The following is a 17,189-nucleotide window of genomic DNA, read 5'->3' as shown; positions in this document are numbered from 1 at the left end:
ACACAGTATATATTTTATGTGAGAAGCTGTTTTCTAATCCTCAGGCTCATTTAGCAACTCATTATATTAATTTAGAATATTGGGATATTTACATGAATTGGAAAACGATGATGCTATTATCTAACCACTAAAAAATGTGTTCAACGTTTTGTTAATAGGAACTAATCAGCTCTGTTGGGATTCATCTGGGTATGGAGAAGTGGCATATTACCTTACCAAAATCTCTTGGTACCTAAATTTTCTAGGCTCATTTTAAATTTATCTAGGGATGTGTTGACAGATTTTGTGTAATAAAACATAATTTATTGAAATAGACTATTATGGCGTCAAATCAGAATTGAATTTGACTTTTGGACTGTGAGTGAGTCAGGGATCTTATCACGGTTTTTGCTAATCAGACTCATTTTGACATTGGTTAATTATTTCACTGATTTTTCACTCATATCTTCAGCACATAAAGGAGTGTCTGGACACAGTAGGAGTTCAACAAATATTTGCTTAATTATTTGATGGGTAAATGATTCATCATCATTTTCCCCATTACTTTTTTGTTTTTGTTTTTCATGAGATCGCACACTGTAAAACAGACATTTTGTACTTTTTTTTTCTTTAGCTACCCCAAATATTCATTCCAAGTCTTTAATTAATAATAATTAATTAGATAGTTAATACCAGGTAGAAATTCAGGCGAACCGTGTGTGAAAATTTCTCCAAGCTATACAGAAAAGGTTTTTTCAGTTTTAAGTTAAGATGGAAAGAATGTTTGAAGTGTCCGTTCTCACTTTCATCAGCAAGGGAAAGAAGCCAAAGTGCAGCATGAGTTCTGCTTTATGTATGCTTCCGAAATACTACTGCCAGGCTCGACATTGTTTATTGCTTTTCATATCTTCAGCCAAGATTTTGCTGCAGCAGAGGGGAGGAGTCCTTCTCCCTCTCTCCGTCTTTCTCTCTCTCTTTCCCTCCCTCTCTCTCTTTCTGTAATACTAGAAATGATGTCATAGTCTTCTTAAATGCTTTTTTGCTCATTATGGACTAGTATGACATCATTGAATAATGTATAAGGAAACTTCTAGAGTCAGAATAGTTTTAGAGAATGCATTTTTTTCTTGTTGCCATTTATTTTTATTAATACAACTATAATTTTTTTTTATTATTCACTATGTGCGAGATAATATCTTAAGCCCTTAACATATGTTATCTCATTTTAACTCTCTCTACAATCCTGGGAGGTGGGTATGGTCTCCATTTCATAGATGAATGAATGGAGATTCCAACTGGGCAATAGACACAAGTCTGGTCCAAAGTCCTTCAATATTAACCACAACATATTACATTCTTTTCCTAGTAGTATTTTTTTTTTTTTTTTGGCTCATAGCCATTGCTTTAATATTTCATTTCTGCACATGGTGTATACTGAAATAAGGTGAAAACAGTATGCCTGCAGACACTTGTTTTTATACACTTTTAAATTAGGAGTAAATTTATCCTCAAATGTATAACATAATATTCAAATTCTGATATATTTTATATTTTTAATATGTATTTTATATTTTATATTTTATAAACTGAAGAATTTTATTTTTAAAAAAAACTTTATTCTTTAAGGAGGAATATCAGAGACGAATTAGGAAGTTTTAAAATAAATTAATTCATAAAGTTCTCCTGTGTCACTATGATGAAGAGGTATTTTGAAATTGCATGATCTATATAAGAAAATTAGCCAGAGAATTCAAGTACTAAATAGCATAAATCGATGCCATATTTTGCAACTTTTTTTTTTATTGAAATAATAGCAGAAGTTTCAAATGACCAAAAAGAAAGAAACTAGCAGGGAACAGTATGCCATGTGCATACTGTGTAGTGTGCAGATATCACATTCAAACTTATATACAACTAACTGAGCCACAAACATAACGGAGGGCAGTAACAATGACACAAATGGGTATTAAGATGCTCTACTTGCAAAGGCGTATATAGAAAAGAACACTTTGGGAGCTCATTTGGGTATAGCAGAACAAAACAAAGAAGTAGCCTTAAGGCACATTGGTATCATAAGAGACACACAAATAATTTCTTAAGGGACTTCATTGCAGACCAGGATTACTAACAATTGAGAAGAGACTCAACAGGAAATATTTCATGGAAGATGGGTCTTTTGAGGAGGAGGTTAGAGATGAAAAGAAGTATTTAAGGGAGAGATAATGCACAGACGAGCTCCAGGAAGAACCAACATTAGCAAAGAGGCCAAAGAAAGTGAACATGCATGGAAAGTATAGACTGACCTCATTTATATTCTAGAGCGCAAGCCAGAAGAAGGGGGGTTCTTGGAAGGTGAGGATGGACATAATATTCAGTCATATCCTATGAAATGGCTAGTATTCTACACTTTTTGAACCTACAAAATAAGAATTCATTCAGTTCAACCCAATACATGAGAAAGGGACCTTGAATGCTATCTTGAAATTGTCCAGCATTTGATGAGAAACTATAGGGTATATTTTGAATAGCGGACCACTCTGACCTAAACTGTATTTTCAGGTGACTTACTTTATAGCACTGTGTGAGGTGGAATTATGGGTGAGAATATGTTGAAGCAGACATCCCTTTGGAAGCTCTAATAGGATATTCCAGGAAAGAATAAAGACTATAAAGAAGGTGTTGGCAGTGGGCATAAAAGAAGGGGTCATGAAATTGAAAGATGTTTCTGAGCTCAAAATCATAAGCAGAATATAGCAACTGATTGGTCGGAGGAATGAAAACCAGGACTCAGTGCTGACTCTACTGTTTCAGTTTGATAACTTGCAACAATGAGGGGAGACGGGTGGCTAAAGCTGCTTGAAGAAAGAGGCTCTCTTTAATTTGTCTTCACCCTACTCTTGCAGACTGCCTAGTACATAGTGGACAGCCACTAAGTGCTGACCGAATGGGGAAGGGAATAAAAAGTCAAGAGGCAAGTTGAGGCTACAGTAGGCTGGCTCTGGAGGCCGACTGGTCTGGTAGCTGGCAGATCACCTTGGGCCAACACGAAGAAGAGAATCTAGGGAGAGAGGACGTGGATGACATTTTCACAAGAGAAGAGAAGAGGGCCAAGACAGACCACTCTTGACAGGACCCACATTTAAGATGTAGAATAAAGGACGGGAATTGACAAAGTTAAAGGAAGAACTTTTTTTTTTTTTTTTTTTTTAAGCAAAGAACAAAGAGGATAGGTGAAGTAATAGAAAATAAGGCTACAATTCAAATTCTGCAGAGAAGTTGGAGAACGAGAATAAACGACTGCTCAAAATATTATTGACTTCAGGGGTGTTTTCTGTTATAAAAACAATAAATCCACATTTTGTAAAATCTGTCCAATTTAGAAGAGTGCAAAGGAAGGAAATAATAGCCATCCATAATTAGACAAGCTAGAGACTATGGTTAACACTCTCCCCGTTTAGCTTCCTTCCTTCCATTAATTGCTTTGGTGAGTGCTGTGAAGTGTGTAAACCTGGTGATTCACAGACCTGTACCCCTGGGGATAAAAATAGATGTTTATAAAAAACAAAAAATTAAAAAAAAATTTACATAACTGGGATCAAAACAATACAATTTGAATTCTGCCTTTTTTTTTTTCTTTCCCACTCAGAGTATCTTAAACATCTCAAAGTATTTTTCCACCTGTGTAATATTATTTTATGAAGACGTTGGGTGTGTTTCTTTCCTCTTGCTTCCCAATTTTTTAATATGATCTTCATGCAGTAATGGGATGGAGTATTTTACTCTCACGTGACATTTCACATTCTTTTCAAGGGCTATTTCCCAACAAGAGAACCATTGTATTTTATATTGCCAAAAAGAATTTGATGGTTTCTTTTTAAAAAATGTTTTTAAAGATTTTATTTATTTATTTGATTTTATTTATTTTGATTTTATTTATTTGACAGAGAGAGAGTGCACGCAGAACAGCAGGATGGAGAGAGAGGGAGAAGCAGGCTCTCCGCTGAGCAGGGAGCCTGATGCGGGGCTTGATCCCAGGTCGCTGGGATCTTGACTGGAGGTGAAGGCGCTGCTTAACTGACTGAGCCACTCAGGCACCCCAATTTGATGGTTTCAAAATTAGCCTCACCTTTCCTCCAGCTAAGGGAATCTAGGATGACCTTAGTATCTGCTGTGTGCCAGCCTCTTTGACAGGGATTTTAATTATCGTGATGACTCTGTACGTTCTGTTATCTCCACTTCAAGGGAGGGACAGAGACTGAGACTGTTCCCCAAGTTTCAGGGCTAGTGTTGCATCGGGTCTGACTCGAAATCAGTCCAACTGCGGCGACAGAAGCAAATTCTTGAGAAGTGAATGAGTCAATACAAATGCAATAGGAAAACACATTTCAGAGGTCTAGGATTCGGTGCCACACAGTAGGACCTTACTGTTAGTAACCTGAGAAGTCCTAACCTGAAGGGAGGACGCATATAGAGGGGGTGTTAGGTATGTAAACAGAAGAAGAACAATATTATAGAAAAGTTCCTGAATGGAAGGAGACAATGCAGACAAGGATTTAGGATTTAGGCTTAGCAAACAAAATACATCTTCCCTATAGACAAAAGTATGAGAAAAGAGAGTGAGAGTTTTCTAGTGGTAAAGAAAAGATATGAGCAGGTGGCGGGTAGGGGGACTACTTATCATCTGGACTTCATCTCAGACTAGGGAAAATCCACTTATTCATTCAGTGACCATTTATTGAACACCAATTCCATACCCTTTTCCTGCCCTGATGGAACTTTATTTCTGTGGGTGAACAAATAAAATTAAGAGATTACTCAGGTAGCTGTGCAGAAACGGATAATAAGGTGGTAAAAGTAGACCCTGAGAAATCAGCTCCTCAGACTTTAAGGCAGAGATGAATCAACTGGGGATCCCATTAAAATGCAGATTCAGAATCATTCGGTGTGAGGAAGGGGCCTGAGAGCCTCCATTTTAACAAGCTCCTAGGTAATGTTGATACTGCTAGACTGTGTGCTGTGCCTTCATCAGCAACACGTTAGGAGGCAAGAAAAATCAAAAAGGATGAGATCGGGCGCGTTCAGGGTCAGGGCACCTGGGTGACTCAGTGGGTTAAGTCTCTGCCTTTGGCTCAGGTCATGATCTCGGGGTCCTGGGATCAAGCCCCACATCGGGCTTTCTGCTCAGCGGGGAGCCCGTTTTCCCCCACCCCCTCTGCCTGCCTCTCTGCTTACTTGTCATCTTACTCTCTGTCAAGTAAATAAAATCTTAAAAAAAAAAAATTACTAAAAAAAAAATCAGAAAGGATTGGAGCAGTCATTATGAACAAGTCAAATGGAAACCCTTCTTTCCATGCGGCGACACTGCATGATTTCGCGCCTCTTTGATGCTGAGAGAGAATTGTCTCTTTCTTTCTGACCTTTTTCAATTCTAGCCAGTTGTTTTATGAAAGATCCATTAAACAAGCCCTAACGAGCTACTGGCATTTCAATCTTTCTGCCTATGCTCCATGTTTCTTATGCCGTAGAGTGAATTCTCGTGGCTCAGATTTGGGGGTGTGTTTCCATATAACACTCTGCCAGTTTCTTAACTGCAGCTCTGTTTCCCTGCTTCGTGATTTCTTTGAACTTCTAACCTCCTCTCTGCCTGGGTGTTCCGCACAGTGCCAGTCTGCTACGTTCTCTGCCCCCCCCACCCCACCCCGCCAACACTTGACATCCCTTCTGTCCCGCTGTGCTTAGTGACAAAGCTTCTGGGTGTCTACATCTCATCCTGCCACCTACCTCCTCATACAAGCCTGGGGGGACTCTACTTCAAGCCACAGGGCATTCCTGAGTATTGATGATAGTCTCTGATTTAAGGAATACATGTTTTCCCAACAGAATCATTTCTCTTTGGTAGAATGTTTTGGTTGGTAGCAGCAACCTGCATTCCTCTGAGGAAAGAATGTGTGTGTTTACAGACGATTAGAGCATTCAAAGGGGCTCAGGGTTCATAAGAAGCCTGGACAGACTGGAGGGATGTTATTTTTCTGCCTCTACCACGAGGCTTTTAGTCCTCTGTAGATGCAAGAACTTACAAGCATCTCTTAGTCCTCTGTAGATGCAAGAACTTACAAGCATCTACTTACAAGCTTCCCACATCACATTTTACAACTATAGAATATCTAAGAACATAAGCAATCAAATAAATATGGCATACACATCCATCAGGGAAACACCTTAACTGCATATCAAACATTTGTGATGTTCTCACACTTATTAGCATGTCTCCTTTGTTTAAAGGGCTGCTTCTATCTAGATAGAAGCCATGCCCATGACCAGATCTGTGGTCTTTGTCACCGTAATTTTGTTATTTGGTGTTTACTTAAACAGCCAAGTAAATGTGAGCAGTGTCATGACAAACTTTGAATTTAAAATTCCAGTGAAATACTAGTTTTCATACGAACAGAAGTCAACTAAAATTGATAATGATATTTCCTCAAGGAGAAGACTCGGGAAGGCACTGGAGGAAAGAAGTCAGGTCACGGGCGTCTTTGCATTCACTATGCTGTCTGCTTAGAAATGCACTTGATGCATGTGCCACATTGAAGCTAAGAAAATGAGTGTTGTACAAGGGGATGTGTATGTGTGTGCAACTGTAGCCTTTCTTAGGTGGACAACACTGGTCTTTGCCTAGTCAAACTGGAATTGGTAAAATAGCCAGAACAACTCAAATACCATGCCTATGCTTTTTTTTATCATTTATTCAATAGTTTAGAGTTTCAGAGTAGCACAGGATAACCTATGGTCTTCCTAAAAAATTCTCCTTTTCTCTAAAAAGAAAAGTTTGAATCAATTCCCTTTTTTTTGTGGATTCCATTTGGGTCTGCCTCAGATGGTTCAAATTAACCTTCCATCAGATTCTCTCCTAGTGTTAATGACTTTGGATTATGACTATTTAAAGCTGCCGGATGTTCATTGATCCACATCTGGCAATTATTAAAACAAAGCTACTCTAACACTTACAACCAAAATATATTTCTTTACAATGAATAGGAACTTAAGGGATGATGTTTCTTTTCAGGGAAATCTTATGTTTTATTTCCAATGTGAGCAACGTTTCTATTTTGTGTCCTTTAAAATTATCTTCTTGCTCATTGTAGGATTTTTCTCCTGGTGAAATTTACTGGTAGGATATACAGAATCAGATATAACACTTAGGCATTAAGGATTCTCTCAGTGCCTAAAAGTAGCTAATTAGCATGATTTTGAGCATAACTTTAGGTGAATCTGTGATTTTTGTCCAATCTTAAAAACAAATAACTACACTGAAATACTGAAATACACTGAAATAAAATGATTGACTTTTAAGATTATATTGGTAATGGAGGAAATATGACATCCAACAATGAAAAAATTTTAAAACGATATAAGAACTCATTTTCCTAAGTGAGTCAAATAACTGGTCAGACTGCTATACATTTCCTCTAAAAGATGGTGGATAATTCCATGGGCCAAAGGGAAGTAATAAACGTAATATCTAGTTTATTGTGTGCATGCATTTTTAGTTGTTTCTTATGTTATGCTCACAAAAAGTCTAAGATATCAACTTTGGTTTATAAAATTACTGAAATAATCCAACCAATGAAGAAGTAGCATTTAGACTTTAAGAAAAAAATAATTTCTGTTATACTTTTTAAGTCATATAAAGCATATGACCTCCCAAAGCTCATAGCAATCTCTGGAATGGGAATGGCAGATCTTGTTGTTATATTTATTACAGATGAGAAAACTGAAGTTTGAAGAATGCAAATGACCTACCCAAGTCCCTCTACTAGGAAACGGTAAATCTTTGGCTCATATCCTTGTTCTGACTCTAAAGCTTTTACTTTCTACTAATATGCAGCCAAAGCAGGTAAATGAGTGTATTGTCCCAAATATGGAATATTTTAATAATGCACTGAGTTGGTTGCTGAAATAAAGAACGCATTCCAGGGTAGCCCTGGCCTGTGCTATTGCTCTGCTCTCCCAAAAGACTCTTGCCTTTAGAGTCCTGAATCAGTGTGGCATGGAGCTCAGAAAATGCGAGTAAAAATAGCAGTTGTTCTTAAAATGGCTTTATACTTTCACAGAAAATGTAACCTTAATGATTTAAAAAGCAGTTGGCAGAGAGATAGATTAAGAAGAATCCATTGTTTTAAGTTTCACAGCATTTTAAGCAAGTGATAGATAACACAGCAAGAATCTAGGATCACAAAGAAAATTATTACAGCTTCAGAAAATCATATCTATGGAGCATCTTTGATTTGCCTATTTTTAGGATAATTATAAGAGCTTATAAAGAATAAGCTGGAAGCTATAGATCCCAGTTCTGATCTCAGCTATACAAAAGGAAGGGTAACATATGTAAAGAAGAGGCGCCTGGGTGGCTCAGTGGGTTAAGCCTCTGCCTTTGGCTCAGGCCATGATCTCAGGGTCCTGGGATCGAGCCCCACATCGGGCTCTCTGCTCAGCATGGAGCCTGCTTCCTCCTCTCTCTGCCTGCCTCTCTGCCTACTTGTGATCTCTGTCTTTCAAATAGATAAATAAAATCTTTAAAAAAATATATGTAAAGAAAATTATAACTTCGGAAACCACTGAGTAGAGTTGGGGCTGAGATTAGGTGTCTCCAGGCAGACAGCAGTTGGCATGGATCCACTGAGGACATTGTCATTGCAGTGACCTATCTCCTCCCCAAACTCTCCTTTTCATCATCTTCATCCAGGCTCTCATTATAGCTGCCAGGGTTGCTGAAATGCTTTTATCTTGTCTTCCTGCCCCAAACGCCATCACCCCATTAATCTCCTAGACAAACAGTTAATACAAACTCTTCTTTGGCTCTTGCTTGCTCTCTCGAGTAGCGCTGGCCAGTAAATATGGAGGTAGCTAGTCACATGCAGCTACTTAGATCTAAATTAATTATAATGAAAATAATTGAAATTACACCTCCTTAGGCATACTAACCAAACTTCAGGTGCTCCAGAGCCACATTATTTTTATAGAAACATTACCATTATGATATGATTTTCATCGGAGAGGGCTGATCTAGAGCGTAACCACACCCCTCACCCAAGCACCCAAGGCCTACACTGACCTCTCCTTATCTCTGACTACCCTTGGCACACACTCTCCACTCCATATATTTTTCTCCTCCTCTTCCTCATCACGATTGCTACATTTATAATTAAAATATTAATAACCCTTATTTATTTAGTCCATATCATGTGCTAAGTACATACATTTTCAGAAGAAGAGTGGGGGAAGAAGAAGAAAAAGAATTCTATGGAGTGAGGTGTTTTTTTTTTTTATCTCCACTTCACAGAAGAGGTTTAATGAAGCTAAGTATATTTCCCAAAGATAAAGAGGTTATTATTAGTGGAGCTCAGAGAAAAGCCCAGGCTGTCTGGCCCCATAGCCATAGCGTTTTACCCTGTACCAGTGATTCTTAACCAGGGACAATCTGCCTCTTCTGCCAGGAGTCATTTGGAAGTGACCGTTTGAAATTATATCTTCTTAACTCAGAGAAACTTTCCTCTGCGTTCTTTTTCTTGTTATTCCTGCCTCTGTTCTATATTTAGGAGATTCCTATTGATAAATGTTGGACTTACTGGACAGGTCTGTTTTAGCTCCTTTTTGACATATTTTTAAAATGCCTCTTTCACTTTTTCTACTTTCATGTTTTTTCCTCTTATCAGCTGAATTATTATTTGCCTCTGGCCCTGCCAATTCTATTTTTAATTAATTCATGAACTACTTCTTTGAGAAATCATATATTAATTTTCAGGAACGTTTTCTTATCCTCTAATCAATACTTTTCTAAAATTCACTTTTGGAAGGTAGTTCCTTTTAAAGTATGCGATATTCTTTCAAATCTCTCTGAGAAGGATAATTGTAAATTGCCTTGTCCCTTGAATCATCTCTATTTCCTCAGGAGCCATTTCTCTTTTTAAAGATTTTATTTATTTATTTGACAGAGATCACAAGTAGGCAGAGAGGAGGGGGGAAGCAGGCTCCCTGCTAAGCAGAGAGTCGATTCAGGGCTCCATCCCAGGATCCTGGGATCATGACTTGAGTAGAAGGCAGAAGTTTTAACCCACTGAGCCACCCAGGCACCCCCTCAGGAGGCATATTTTAAAGAATATATTTTTCTTGTTCATGTTGCTGGTTTTTCTCAGATGTCTTGATTTGAGGGTTTGGGGGGTTATTTTTATGTATGAAGAACTAGGCTGAGGATGACAGGTAGCTGTTGTATGTTTCCTCTGCAATCAGGCAGATCTGTACCTCCACTAAGCATGAGCTGCCTGCATGTTCTGGGTAAGTGGGCAGAGTCTGTCAGGAAGCAGGTGTCCCAAGAGGAGCACGGAGATGCAACTGGCAAGGGAGCAGGTTAGGATCCCTATGATTGTTTCCATTCTGCATAAATTTATCTATACTAGACCTGGTTCCCAAACTAAACACTTTCTTTCATTAAAGCCTAGTTTTTATTTTCACTGTTGGGGGCAAAAGCTTCTTCTGTCACTAAAAATGTAGCAAGGGAGAAGAAGAATAGAAAGGGCCCCAATTGTTCTGAATATGTTTCTTTTTATTTTTTTTAAGACTTTCAAAATGTATTTATTTTAGAGAGAATGTGTGTGAGCAGGAGGAAGGGACAGAGGGAGAGGGAGAGAGAGAATCTCAAGCAGATTGCTATGAGCTCGGAGCAGATGTGGGCTGGATCCCAAGACCCGGAGATAATGACCTGGGCTGAAATCAAGAGTCAGATGGTTAACTGACTCAGCCACCCAGGTGCCCCATGAATACATTTCTTCATGAATTACTATGATAGTCTCACGGCCTCCTTGGACCCTGCATTTGAAAACTCTTAAGCTTGGGGACTCTCCAGGATTCCTTGCAATGGATCTCCTTTAACTTGGGACCTCCTGAAGCAGTTTCTTATTTCTTTCTCCCTCTATATTCTGACTTCTAGGATAGCTTCAAAAATTTTTGATAGAGTTACATTATTTTTCAACATTTTTATTACCTTAATAATAATTAGGAGAAAGGAGAAGTGTGTGTGATAATCCTCCATTACCAGTCATATGTGATATGCCTTACTATGAATTTTTATACCATCACTCTAAGTTTGTACTCTTACACTTATTATTCCAGTGTACTATCTTTCCTATTTACTAGCTAGTTGGAAAAATTGCTTCCCTTTCCTGGGCCATTTGTTTTCTGTAAAATAAAGATCATATATGATTTTCAGGATTGAGATGGAACATAGGAATGCATGTTGAAAGCTGTATCATAGAATATAAATGTAAGCTCTTTTTTTTTTTTAATTTTATTTATTTACTTGACACACAGAGATGACAAGTAGGCAGAGAGGCAGGCAGAGATGGGGGTGGGTGGGGGGTGGGGAAGCAGGCTCCCCACTGAGTAGAGAGCCTGATGTGGGGCTCAATCTCATGACTGTGGGATCATGACCTGAGCCAAAGACAGAGGCTTTAACCCACTGAGCCACCCAGGCGCCCCAATGTAAGCTCTCTTTATATATAAAAGACTTCATCATAGGTCCAGAGTAACCAATAATGCCAATGCGGAGAATAGCCATCGTTACAAGAAAACCCTTTCCCTGTGCATTAGGAAATGCAAGTGATAGCAACTTGAGACTAGAATAAAACTCAGTGTGCAATGGAAAAGAACCAGAAATTATGTGTTAATAGCAATAATAAAATAAGCAGTTCTTCATGGATATATTTTACACCTAATAGAAAACCAAGGACAAAAGCAGACCAAGGATGTGGTTGACCTACTATAGCTCAATTAAAACAAATTTGAATTTTAAATTTGGAAAAGAACATATGATTTAATGTTGTGTGATCGATCCCTTTTGCTTGGAAAAATTACAAATGTGAATATTTATGATACTAATGAGTATAATTTAGTGTTGCTAACAAGCTGCTCCTGAAATATCACTGATTTAAGATGGGTTCAGTGACTTGAATGTTTTTTGCTCTGTCAGTCAAGACATGAAGCACCAGTAAAAGGAAAATAAAGAAAATGAGAATTACAGTAAAGGGGCTTAATTGTAAAAACTGAAGAAATGATATCAGAAAATTAAATGTAGAAAGAAAGTTAAGAGTCCCAGCAGCCTTTGATTTTAACCTACTGGGAACCATTTGTGGAAAATTGATGAAAGGTGTATTTTCCCTAAATTATTATTAAACCCAGCATCTTATTGATAGCTTTTATTCTTAGAAACAAACACAACACATGAAACAGACAAAACAAAATAAATCAATGTGAATGTATGCTGAGTGATGCGGTTATGATTCACTCCCTGACTGCTATTAATTCTCATTTTCTACACGTAGCTATTACATTCTGAAGTTGAGTGTCTATAGAGGATAAGGCACCAACCATAGTTAAATGTTAATGGATCCAGTGACATAATTTATTTATTTATTTATTTTTAATTTTATTTATTTATTTGACAGAGAGATCACAAGTAGGCAGAGAGAGAGGGGGAAGCAGGCTCCCCGCTGAGCCGAGAGCCCGATGTGGGGCTCGATCCCAGGATCCTGAGATCATGACCTGAGCTGAAGGCAGAGGCTTAAGCCACTGAGCCACCCGGGCGCCCCCAGTGACATAATTTAAATTCAAGGCTTCATCCAAAGGAATGTGAATAAAATGCATTTGTTTGGCTTTTTATGGCCACTATTAAAAGTAAAGGAAATGAAACCATAAACAACTACGTTCAAATATTGGCATACCTGAGGCTGCTTTGTAGCAGTAGAAAGCCGTATTTATTGTCGGGGGAGCTCTGTTTAACTTACCCAGTCTATCTCGATTACCACTGAGGTTAAAAAATGTACTTGGTGACTTAGACAAAATGTGGAATGCTAATTCAAAGTGAGTTCATTCCAGTGTATTTCAATTTTCTGTTGCTGTAAAGGGCTAGTACAATTCATAAGTGTTCTTTTTTTCTTACTTCATCTTTAAGGCCTTAGCCCATGGTTAGTTGTACTAATTATTTTTGTCCTCAATGTTGATTATCACTTCCTTCCTCAATAATGATAGGACCCCTGCTATTTGGAGGTTTCGTGGGCACATGGACACTCAGAATAAGATCCAGAATTCCATCCTCCCTGCCAACTAGGTAGAACCTACTTGGCTAATTTTCAGTCAATAAGATATGAACTAAATTTGTGTGTGAAATGGACATTAACTGCCTAAAAGGAAGGAGTGGCCTCTTCATCACTCTTTTTTCCTTTCTGCTGGAACGAAGGAATTCAGAGTTGAATTTCTGCAATCATGTTGAATATGATATAACCTTGTAAAGAATTTCTATTTCGTTGAAGCCACTGTTATTTGGAGTTCTTCCATGATTTCCAACATACCTTAGTCATCTTTTGTATAGCAACTTTGCAACTTATAGTTACTTTCAAAGGCTCTGGAATGTCATTTTAGCAAGTGTCATTGTTCTTTATATGAATAACATTTATATTGAAATTGTTACTTCAAGGGGTGCCTAGCTGGCTCTGTTACTAGAGCCTGCCACTTTTGATCTCAAGTTTATGAGTTTAAACCCCACTTTGGGTATAGAGCTTATTTAAAAAAAAAAAAAAAATGTTACCTAAAATATACTAGTCCAATCAATTACCAAGTCCTCTCAGTTCTACTTCCTAGACATTTTTGTAAACCATCCAGCTCATCTGTATCCCCAAGGACAATGTTAGTTTCCCATCCCGTCTGATCTTGACCACTGTCATAGCTGCCTATGTCAACTCTTGATCTACACAAGCCATTATACACATAGTCACTAGACCCATCTTTTAAAAATGCAATCTAATCATGATATTTCTGTATTTAAAGCCAAGGAATTCATAATTAAGTGACGAATCTGGTCCTCTGGTGACTCTCCCCACCCATCCTGGCTTTGTTACCTGCGGGCTATTACACATATTTTTATTCTCTTTGCCTGGAACACTCTTTCTACACCTCTCGCCTCCTGCTTTACTCCCACTTATTTAAGTCATAGTCATTGGTTAGGTCTGAGATTTCCCAGGCAAGCCTTCTCTCCACCTCTGGCCTCACAGGTCTGCTAATACACACTCCCAAAGTGCTCTGTATTTCTTACATTTGTACTTATCAGTTGTATGCATGTTTCCTCCACAAGACCGGCAACTCCATGACCATATGCCTCATTCTTAACCAGAATCCCAGAACCTGGTGAGGGGACTGGGACAGTAGGTGCTCAAATAATGATGTTGACTAACAGACTGATCCTTTATTCTGTTCTCTTTCCCTAAAAAGCATATCTGATATCTCTTCCAAAGTTCCACTTAGCAAAATCCCATCCATCCTGTGGATCATCAAAACCATGGATGTGTGCTCTCCTTTCAATTAGATATTTACTTTATTCCCACCCCCCTTTTTTTTTTTTCTTTAGAACAGTTTTAAGTTTACAACAAAATTGAAAGTACAGAGATTTCCTATGTACCTGCTTCCCCAACACATGCATAGCCCCTCCCAGGATCAGCATCAGTCATCAGAATGGCACATTTCCCACCAAAGATGAATGCTTACCATCGTAATTCACCCAAAGTCCATAGCTTACCTTGGGATGCACTCTTGGTGCTGTCCTTTCAGTGGGTTTGGCGAGTGTATGATGACATGTATCTAAGATTGGAGTACCATGTTGCCAACCCTCCCCCTTTCTATCACGACTTCCTTTTCTTGTAATCATATGCTAGACTTTAATTACTGTTATTTGTTAACGGAATTCTAAATTTGGGAGGGAACACATTCTAGAAAATATAAAGTCTTATAGAATTTTTTTTTTTTAAGTCATAGCAGCCTCGATTTAAAAAGCTATTTTTTATAATGCCTTCATCCCAACCCAGTAGGCATTTCTGGAGGCTGTGGCTATTATGCCTTTTGCAAGCCGAATGTCTGGCACACTAAAGGCATGTAACAAACGCTGTTACAATATAATGAAATAAGTACAGACTTTGAAGTTAGATACCCTTGGGTTCAAAGCAAAGCCCTGCCCCTCATCAGTTGTGAGAAACTGGGAATTTATCAAGCCTCAGTTGTATAAAACAGGAGCGACACTACCAACCTGATTATGCTTTGCAGGAGTTAACAAAGGTAATTTACAGAGTGGAAGCCCTGTAATTGGTAGCGATTATTACGACTTTCTAAGTTTTCATTTCTTCATCCTCTTTGCAGCAGATAAGGCAGATGCTTGGCTCTTTCTTTATGTTGTTTGGAAGCTGAGGGATGTAAGTTTGATGAAGACAAGACTTAACATTAACAAAAGATAAGACCTGTAGGAGAACTGTTGAAGGTACTATACAGTTTTGCTTATCGTGCCACTTTTCTCCTTCCTGCCCACTCTACTGCCATAGATAAGTAAATAAACAGGTGAAAAGCAGCAAGGCAAAAGACGAAATTATGTTAAATCATTCAAGGTCTGCAGAAAGGCCTGGAAATTATATAGGTTCTCAATTACACCACCTGAGGCCACTCTGATCTCTGGAGAGAAGCTGGCTTGGGGAGATGTTAAGAGTTCAGCTGTCTCCCCTGAGGTTTATCTGCAATGCAGATTTTTCTGAGCCTTTCCATCTATTTGAGCCTCCAGACCCATCAGCTGCTCTCAGCCCGCCTAGCTGGCTTAATAGGATTTGTCTTCTCTACAGCCTGCTTCCAGGGATGTCTGCCACCAGAACATATCCTGGATAAACATTTTCCCTCCCAACTTACCATCAAAATCCCTACCAATCCCCAAAGCTACAAGGGTCCATTACTGCCTAACTCCAAGAAAGGTAAATTTAGTGAGGCATTAATTTCCGCACTGCCTCTTGCTTCACACTTGTTCTGTTTTGCAGAAGTTGTCAGTCCCTATTGCAGGATAAAGAGCAGCATACCTCCTTGCAGGGCTGGTGGAGCTGGGACCCAGGGGTGAGCTTGGAGGCAGCCGCTAGGAATTTGCAGGCTGGTCGCCTCCCCCACCCCCCTGATTGTTAGTGCTGTTCCACTATCTGATTTCATACGCTCTGCTCTTCCCTCCCGGCAGGACTCAACAAATTAGTTGAGCCAGGATTATGACCATAGCACCTTTCCTGAAGGTTAAGGTGATGCTTTCTTCATGTGCACAGATTCGTGCTCAGGTTTTTATGACTGAGCAAGCATATTGTTGAGAGGCTGATGGCTTTGATCAGCTCAGGCTGAGGTTTCTCTCACTGTCAGTTGTGTATTCTGCCCAGTAACTCTGTAGGGAGAGGCTTCTCACCAGTAAAAGTCAATAATCCTGACTTCAAAATTGTGAGAAACAAATGTCACATGGATTATGAAATGCAAGCAAGATTGTCAAGTATCAAGTACTTAATACATCTTCATTTTTAAAGACTCATATTTTGTACCTACAAATAAAAATTAGATGGTAAAACAGACTCTACTTAATGACTTTCTACTACAATTGGGTACTTGGAGGTGGTGAATAATAGTGGCTGGTATTACAGTTATTTTTAATTATAGTTAGTGATAAATACTACTTCTAGATAGTCAATTAATCTTTTCCAGTTTTTCCTTGTTTTTCTCTTTAGTTGTAATAATGGAGGGGATTATTTTCAGAACATTTCATGAACAAGTGTGTCATTCATTCTACATCTCACATAAAAAAATAATTTCCTTTTAGACTTAACTTTAACCATATTTCATATTTCTGGGGAAAGAAATTTTGTATCTAGAGAGAAAATTTACTTATCTTTATAAGATATTTAATAACTTTTGCTATTTAAAAAAAAAGGTAAATAGCTACTCCTTATTTAGAAAGAGAATGAACTCTTATGAATTATGTTCGAAATGCAGTAGACTTGGGAGTCAATATGCTATAAAGTTGTGCTCCTGGGAGTTTTTATTTCTTCAATGTTTGTTCCCCATGTGTCACTCATGACTTACCAAGTGTGTAAATGAGAAGACTGCTGATTGATTCTGGTTTCATCAATAATGATTCTTGAGTCTACTATAAAACAGTTCTAGGAAGGTCAAATTACATTTAGCTGGCAATGTATTTTTCTGCCAAATAAGACCTGCAGATAAGAAAGGATAAAGGGTATTCAGCATCTTAGTCTCCTTAAAGGAGTACTAATATTTTTAAAATAAATCTTAAAGATTTATACTTTATATCTACAAATTAAAATTAA

General features: G+C 38.2%; 1 protein-coding gene across 28 annotated transcripts in view; it reads left to right on the top strand.

Annotated features, from left to right (window-relative positions):
- The window catches only part of MAP2 (microtubule associated protein 2), a 292,390-nt gene that overhangs the window by 144,418 nt on the left and 130,783 nt on the right, over positions 1-17,189 (top strand). For 2 of the 28 annotated variants that reach the window (XM_059168189.1, XM_059168191.1), the window contains one exon: positions 7,742-7,802. The exons of the other annotated variants lie outside the window; for them this stretch is intronic. The gene's annotated coding sequence lies outside the window, so the exon portion shown is untranslated. The remainder of the gene's footprint in view (positions 1-7,741; positions 7,803-17,189) is intronic. 28 annotated transcript variants of the gene reach the window in all.

This window comes from Mustela lutreola, chromosome 3 (assembly GCF_030435805.1).
Source record: "Mustela lutreola isolate mMusLut2 chromosome 3, mMusLut2.pri, whole genome shotgun sequence".
Lineage (NCBI taxonomy): Eukaryota > Metazoa > Chordata > Mammalia > Carnivora > Mustelidae > Mustela > Mustela lutreola.
This window is presented reverse-complemented; position numbering and strand designations above follow the sequence as displayed.